Consider the following 8522-nt stretch of genomic DNA (forward strand, 5'->3'; position numbering starts at 1 on the left):
TACATGCTAACTCAAAACAGTCCCAAAGAGAGACAGGCAGTATGTATCTGAACCACAGAGATACTCTGAAATCTTGAAAACACTCATGCATGTACTGAATTCGTTAGAAGGAATTTTGTTATTTTCAAGGAGCCTTTTCACATGTTTAAGAAGATGCCTATTAGGATGACAGCACAGACCAAACTACTAAACTTACACAGGACTCTGTTACAGAATAGGTAAGAGAACAGAACAAATCCCCCAGAACAAAATGTACGTCCACACAGCTATGCAGCCTTTCCTCCCCTTAAAAAAGACTATGAAAATATATTTCCATGCCCATTCATATAATATAAACTTTAAATGATTCTTCTTACTCACTAGTATTTCACATGAACTTCTAACCTGGTTGCATTTAGGGTGTCTATTTGTCTCAAGCTAACTGCCCCCTTACCCCATTTTAATAAAACCCGTTAACACTCTTGAGAGTCAAACATGAACAAAAATCTCCCATTCCCTCCAAAGAATGGCATTCATGAAGATGTCATGAATAAGTAAACATTCTCTAGTGTTCTGTTTCTTTTGTCTAGCTTATTGGTGTTGAGAAACCTTCTTCTTCATTTATTTATGTTGGTATTTTATTTCCTTATTGAGTTTCAAAGATGAAAGGAGAAAAATAAGTACCAAGGAAATAGCTGATAGGCTGAAATAACCAGGGATTTTCCCAGGGAAGTTAAAAAAAATATGCTTTAATACGAAGATTTTGGTGTGTCATTATTTCATTTCGTACACCTGCTTTTAATATGGAATGCATGACATTCTGTGTATTACAGTAAACAGCAAGCCAGTATAGCAAAATCCTGTTCATCAGTGTCCAGGAACCCAATTTCTTCTCCTAATTTTGATTTAATGATATCACATTTTATGCCCCTAAATGACTATTGTGCTTTGAAGTGAGGCAATCCTGCTTAGTCCGGGTTTATTCAAATGGCAGAATATGTACAAATCAGACAGCAAACCATTTTTGTGTAGACCTCACTAATGTCCCAGACACCCTCCTGCAGCAGATCTAATATTCTTACCTTTTTTCCAATCCCCTAGGGAAACAGTGCATGGCAACCTACTTGCAGTTCCTAGTGGAAAGGCAACGTGCAAGATCAGTTCAGCAAGTGGGCTGATTCTTGCTTGCCTCACTTTGCTGTACTCCATAACAGATCTTGGTAAAATGAACAAATCTCAGAGAAATTACTGCTTGGACTCCAATTTTTAAAAGAATTAATAAACCTGAAAATTAACAGACCCTGATAAATGCTAATTGGGTAGGCAGGATGCTTATCTTATGTCTGAAAATATAGTCTACATTTTGTTACTTAGGAAATCCAAGCACTGTACCTGATCCTTATGTGCAATTAGTACAAAATTTTGGTTGTTTCATGTTGACAGGGTCTGTTTTTCAAAGCCATGAGAATTCTTCAGTAGAGTTAAATCTGATTTCATCCTTTTACATGGCTAACTAAAGGACAATGTGATATGTTTTCTACAGCACTGTTAACACACTCACAGCTGTAGTTTCTTAGCAAAGGTCCTTTCCAGAGGTGAAAATGGAAGCATTAGAGCACGACACGTCTTCTGTGTCCTACTTCATAAACTCACACCTTATATGAACCGTGAAACTTAAGACTAAGGGACAAACATGACGAACCAGCCAAACAGTACTATTTTTATTCTCATGACAAAGCCTAAGTTTGGTTGGTTGAGTTTTTTTACTTCTTTTTAAAGGCAAAAGTCACGCCTTTTCCAACTGAGGACAATAAAGGCCATAAGAACGCTTAGAAACCTCACTGGGTTGCAGTAATGAGTATGTAGATGCTAGATGGATGAAACTCCCACTGCTCAAGTGGTAACATGCTCAAACTTCCACTCGTACTGCAAAACAAAACAACAAAAAATCGACCTGCTGCACAGTTTTGAAGCGGTAGCCTTCAGGGCTAGGATCTTACAGGTTAAACACAATTTTTAACAGAATTTGGCTTTTAAATTTGTAGGACAAATATAGAAAGCAATGGTGATTCAGTGCAGACAGAGCTCCTCCCTTCTGAGTCACTTCTGTTCGGATATCACAGGAAGATGGGAGAAGTGCTGTACACCTGCAGGTGTCACCTTACCAAGCGATCATACTACAGAGATTCTGACCTTTTGGAGGGGTGTGAAGAAAGCCTCCATGATCTTTCTCAAATGGAGGTTTATTCCACTTTACTGTTTGGGCCAAATTCTAATTTACCTCATTCTGCCTTCCAAAAAAACCCCAACCAAACACAAAACTCAAAAACAACAAAACAAAAATCAACCAACCAAACAAAACAAAACAAAACAAAAAAAACCCACAAGAAAAACTCTCTGAACCAGCAAAGATAATGTCCTCTGACAGTCCTTGAAGAAGAGGAATGCTGTGTCACAGAGGAGCACTTGCTGTACCACAGCAGCAGGTGGTAAGACTCAGTGCAGGCTAGTAAATCTCTCCAAGATCCTTCTGGAATGAAAGCACCGTACAACAATCACATGCTGCTACTTTTTTTAACAAATCATGTCTAATCCAACAAGTGGAACCACCTGAAAGTTACTGTTGTCTTGGAGCTATTTTTAGTTGAAGAAACCAAGACTGCAAAGTAAACTGGATATTAAGAAGCTCAGACTAAAAATACTTGACAGCAACATATGATATCTTTGGATCAGAAAACAGTTGAACTAGTAAACAAGACACATACTCCTACAACACAACTCACGAGCACATTACGGATAAGACTGGCAATATACTGTCTATCCAGAGAGAGGACAGCACATAAATGGGATGACCTCTGGCTAAAGTCCATCTTCCCTCCTAAATGCTCTCTTCAGCCCTTCCAAAGGAAGTCTGGATTGTCTAAGTCACAGCATGAAGAACTCCTCCACATCCCTAGCAAAAGACACTGTGTGAAAAAGATGGAGCATGAATTTAGTTCATCCACTCTTCCTCTGCATACCATTGTTCCCCTGATACCTTCAAGAGAAAGGAGGGGACAGTCCTGTGGAGCAGTTCTCCATCTTCTCTGCTCACACTGTGTTTAGCAGACATATCCCTGGGTGAGGGCTGAGGAACATGGAAAGCTCCCTTTTTCTCTTAATGAAAAAGTAGTCAAGAGAATGTTTTGGACTCTGCTTTAATTGCTTCAGCAATGAGATGAAAGCAAATTTTCTTGCAAACTCAGTTTCCCCAGAATAATACAAAAAAAGCTAAGTCTTTTAAAAAAAAAAAAAGTATTGGGTTGGGTTGAATTTGACAAATGACAATGTGGTGTCTTCTGGCCATAAATTAGAACCTTCCAGCTCTCTGACAGGAAAGCACAAGTCACTCCTCTGGAGGGCTGAGAGTGCACGAGGCCACTGAGAAGGTAATTCCTGAATCCAGAACTGCAATACTACGGTATTCATCTGAGAGGCAGTCAGTTTCTCACTAGGGACTAAGGGGCTGAAGTGTGTTTGAATGAGCTCTTCTCTGCATTTCTATCCACCTATCTACATTTCTTTTCCTTTCTTTTCTACTAACCTACTTCCACTAACAGATGTGCACTGTTCTATAAGGCTAATGTCTAGCATACAGCTTGTCGACTGTCACTTTAATCTCTTGTAATAATAACTGACTAGGGTTTAGTGGCTCTTTCACCAGCATACCCGTATTTCTGTTTCCTTTTTTTTTCCCCTGCTTATTTGACTGCAGGCCAGATGTACCCTCATTCAACTTGGTTTAGTTTCTTTGCTTTTAGCAGTGCTCCACCAGTTTACACTGGTTGAGAATTTTTTCTCAACAGTATTCTTCATACCAAGACTTCTTGTTTTCCATACAAAATACAAGCAAGTAATGAATTACGTGGTTGTATCAGCCCAGGCTATGTGCGTATGCCTCAGCAGACAGCTCTGAGCACTGGTTTTCCCATCAGGTATCACAGTGGGGGTGGGTGTACAACATTTTAAAGATGCACAAGAGTGTGCTTAGCAGACAGTTATTCAGCTGTTATGCCACACAGAACAACACCAAAGGGATTTTGCAAATTTGTTAGATCTCTGTCTCAGTTGCTTGTGACCAGGACAGGTAAGTATGAGAGTCTGGTGTTTCACACTACAACTTATAAGCTTCAGCCAGTGTGCAAATCCACATATTTTCCTTCCCCTGCACAACTGCCTTGTTTGCTGTCAACATTAAGAATCATTGTTCTGACTCTGAGTGTGTCACGTGGTAGGTGTGGGAGCTTTGTGATTTGGCAGGTTCAGCCTTTGGCATCAGCGTTTTCTCTGCTATGGCATCATAGGACAACTTCAGTTCATGCCAGGCATTAGCCTCATTCTACTTTCTGACCTGTTCTAGCACTGGGCAGCACTATTCAGTATAGCACTCATGACTGGTATTCATAAACCCTTTCCCTCGGCTTTTTTTTTTCCTACCACACCTTTTTCACGTGTTCCCCTACAAACATCATGTGCTCATTGTAACCTTTATGGACACATTCAGCCTTCTGGGTACACTTACCGTTCACCCCTGCTTCACCTGACATGTCTGTTATTTTCCTATATATAGGCAATGTGTTTAAAATCTAAAGTTTCACAAGCTTTGAATTTAGTTTGCTGAATCACTGAAATTCTGCATCACCTCTTCCACTGCCCTTTAGAGGGAAGAATATTCCCATCAGAAACCACTCTTGGTGGTCTACATTTGGTGATTTAATTGGTAATAAGGAGGTTACCATACTTGAAGATCATGCAGCTTGGAGCTCAGATACTATAAGAAAAGGGACTTTGGAATACAGTAATATTAATAGGTTTCAGGGCAAAAAAGAATCCTATGACAAGATCTGTTATAATGGGGACACTATCAGGAGAGAGGTGGTGGAAGCTTCCCCAGTTAGGAAACTTTTAGCAGAAATTCACAATTCAGGAACTAATCATAGATAAAGATTGTACATCAACAAGAAGAGTGAGAAGATGATGAGATTTCCAAGTTTCTCACGCTATGATCTGTTGGAACGTGAGTGCACTACCTACTACTGTATTTTATGCTTCCCTAGACAAAGTCAACTATTGCCCATGTAATATACACTGAGCAGAGCAGAGGTTAGACATTCTGCTCCTCTCTGCAATGGGATGTGGTTGGTGGAAGTGCACAGATTAGCAGACAAAGCCATGCCTAATGTTATTAGCCAAATGCTTTCACAGAGCTATGGCATTATGGAATTTCAGCAGAAATGTCTCACTGACCAAAATGATGGTCTTACTAAGGTTAACAGAAAAATAATTACTTTTATCTTTAGCCCCACCTAAAAAATCATGGAGCTTTAGGCCCCGGGCATTCTAGTAACCGTGTTAGCAAATAAAATGTGTGTGTAGGTATATGTGTATGTATACACAGAGAGGAATTCCAACCGTGTATAGTTGATGGTGTACTGAATGTTCTGAAGACGACTATTATTTACTGAAATAAAGCATTAGCAAGAACGACTGGTGTGCAATACAATCACAGGTCTTTGTTGTTTTCAGAAACCTAATGAATGAACACATACCATCCATTGGTTTCCGACATGACTGGCATATGGTGCTCATAAATAAATAAAAAGCATGATATTACAGTTACTCTGATACCAGTCAGTGGTAACATTTGGTAAACTGGAGAGCTGTCTATTCTATCTTACCTCAACAGCAAAAACACAAAATCTCTGAGTAAAAGATAATTAATTGTAACTGATAGTTTTTGGGATTTCCTCCCATTAAGCCAGGTTACAAGGTTCCAAAAGAAACATTAGACCACTTCTTAATGTATGGCTTCAGATATATATTTTAAAACCATTAAAATTACATAGAAGGTAATTGTCAGCTACAATAGCCTTCAGCAACAATACCTCCATACCTAGGAGAGACTCACAGCAATATAAAAGAGTTTAGCAGGACTTACATTCTACCTTGATTCAAAACTGAGATCCTAAAAATGCCAAAACAGTTGCCTACAGGACCAATACTACTCTCAGGTTTTACAGTGGTCTATTCTTTGTGTTACTTACCAGAACCTGGGTGACACTGGTTCAATTTCCAAATTTCCATGGGTTTAGGAACCTCAGTTTCACATCTCTCCCAGGAATGCCCTACCTCTACACTCCTCTTTCCACATGTTCTCACTGCTTTCACGAACTGTCACGCTCTCGCCAGTGGCATCACTACTGCAAAATTTGCAGCATACAGGAATACATTTCTTTCTTCCACACTCGCATTCCAAAGCCACAACCAGTTCCCTAGCAGTAAGTAATCTTGCTGATCCATCTCAAAACAAAAAAATACATATTATCTCAAGCAATTGGGAAAATGACATTGGTGAAGTTGTCCACTGACATCCCTAGCACAAAGACACAAGCCCTAATGAGGTCAGAACATATCCAAAATGGGTGTCATCTGAAAGAACCACTCCCCTGGGGTATTTGTGATCACCTCTTTTGGGTTAAGACTAGGCCAAGATCTGGCATTAACATACAGTATACAAGAGAAGTATACAATATATTCCTGAACACTGAAGTGTTCAAATGGTCTTTAATTAATTTCCATATGATAGAGGTCACCTCTCCTTGGGTAAACCTAAAGTGATGATTAAGATTGAGATACAGTTGGAAAATATTTTTATTTCTGTGGGCTGCTGAAGTAATATATAGGTTAGTGCTGGTAGTAACAAATCTGCCCCAATTTGGTCATTAGATATAGATCATCCATCCAAGAGCTGGAGACCTGTATTTGTTTTTCATAGGCTATACCATGCAAAAAAAAAGGCTTGTGTTGACAGTGGATTACGTGGAATAGCAGAATAGCGAGGTATCACTTCTCTGGGATTTAGATCAGAATTCCTAGGAATCTTAAGGCTGGAAAATTGTACCCTAGATTCTGTCAGGACTATCAAAACAGAAGAACATCTGATGCTAGCAGGGATGACAGGTAAAACTGAGTTTTTTTTGGGGGGGGGTTATCCTTCAATAGTAGGGGTTCTCTTCTTGTGATAGTGCTAGTGATACAGCTGGGTTAGAGGAATGAATGAACTGGAGAACTGTATTTATTCCTGAATTTCATCTTAAACTTAGAATGCTAATACAGTAGTAGAACGATTGTAGCATAGCTTACAGGATATATTTTGATCTGTTAATGGCCAGGGTCACTTCTGGTTTTACACAGGAGGACATGTTAGCCTGTCAGAGTAGCTTGAAAACTGTACTGTAGATGCTTTGAATCATAGCAGTAAAAGCAAGGGCTGCATGACGAACCCTACCTAAATGCAAGAAGTTTGTCCTTTGTTGGGATATAGATGTGGAAAGTTAGGTTTTGTTTCTGGATCCTGGAAGACCTGCTGTTACTGTTAGACCAAAAGACTAGGGTTTAGGTCTGTCAAAGTCCTCAGTCTTCCACTTGGGCTGAAAAAGATGAACTCCTAAATACACCTGCAATTAGTCCTGGGATAGCCAAGTGTTGCTTTTCTGGCCTTAATACAGGAGTTTGTGTAATGCCTGCAAAACCAGGCTAACTCACCCTTTCTGCAGATGCCACAGGAAACATAGGAGTTCTGGGTACAGCAAGGGAACAGAAACATGATGGGATGGACTATGTTTGGTTTTAGGTGAAGTTCATCTTTCAGGTCCACAAGGGTGTGAGAGGTTAAGTGCACTCCTAAGCAGGTTGTGTGCTGCAGGGCTCTGCTGAGCACTGACACCTTTGGTTGGGCTCGTATTTAAGTCAGGTCACTGGGCCAGAGTTTACAGTTACGATTAGCCCTTGGAACAGAAGTGGCTGGAGTGTCAGGTTTAACACAATGTTCCAGATCAACATGAGAGCCATGATGGGAGAACTTTTGGGACAGAGTTAGCTGACCTAACTGGATTCAGGTCAAGGTTAAGGGCTTGTCATAATTTCAGCTGAAAAGCAACATATGTCTCATCCTGCTAGGATGGCTAGACTTCACCTGAGTTAGTCCTAACATATTAAACCAAATTTAACCTGGAGAGTCTGAAGGATCAAGTAAGGTTTAGTGACAGCATGGCCCAGTATTGTACAGGCCATTAGGACTAGGACAATGGCACTGGAAGGGCTGAGGAACTTTGTAAAAGTCCCTTCTGCAACTGATGCATTTCTCTTTCTCCTGAGGGAGAAAGGGACTTCATAGGGAAAAGCCTAACAGACATGGGAAGAAGGAGACAGAGGAAAAAGAGATACCAGTACTTATCAAGACTTTGGGACCAAAAGGGAGTGGTTTAAAAGTCTATACACATATGCCCATCTGTTTTCCCCAGTCTTTAACCTTCCTCCCATCGTTCCTGTCTCCTTGTGAGTCTCCCTTCCCCCCAACTCCCACAGTCCTCTGCCTCTTCATGTCACACAGACATTCCTTTCTTTTTGTTCCCCTTTGTCCTTCCCAGTCCCAGCATTGGGCAGAGGCAGCAAGAGAAGAGAAAAACAAGGGAAGCAGCTTTACCATTTCTTTTTTCACCTTG

The sequence above is a fragment of the Manacus vitellinus genome, unplaced genomic scaffold (genome assembly GCF_001715985.3).
Source record: "Manacus vitellinus isolate BGI_N305 unplaced genomic scaffold, ASM171598v3 scaffold_39_pilon, whole genome shotgun sequence".
In the NCBI taxonomy this organism is placed as follows: domain Eukaryota; kingdom Metazoa; phylum Chordata; class Aves; order Passeriformes; family Pipridae; genus Manacus; species Manacus vitellinus.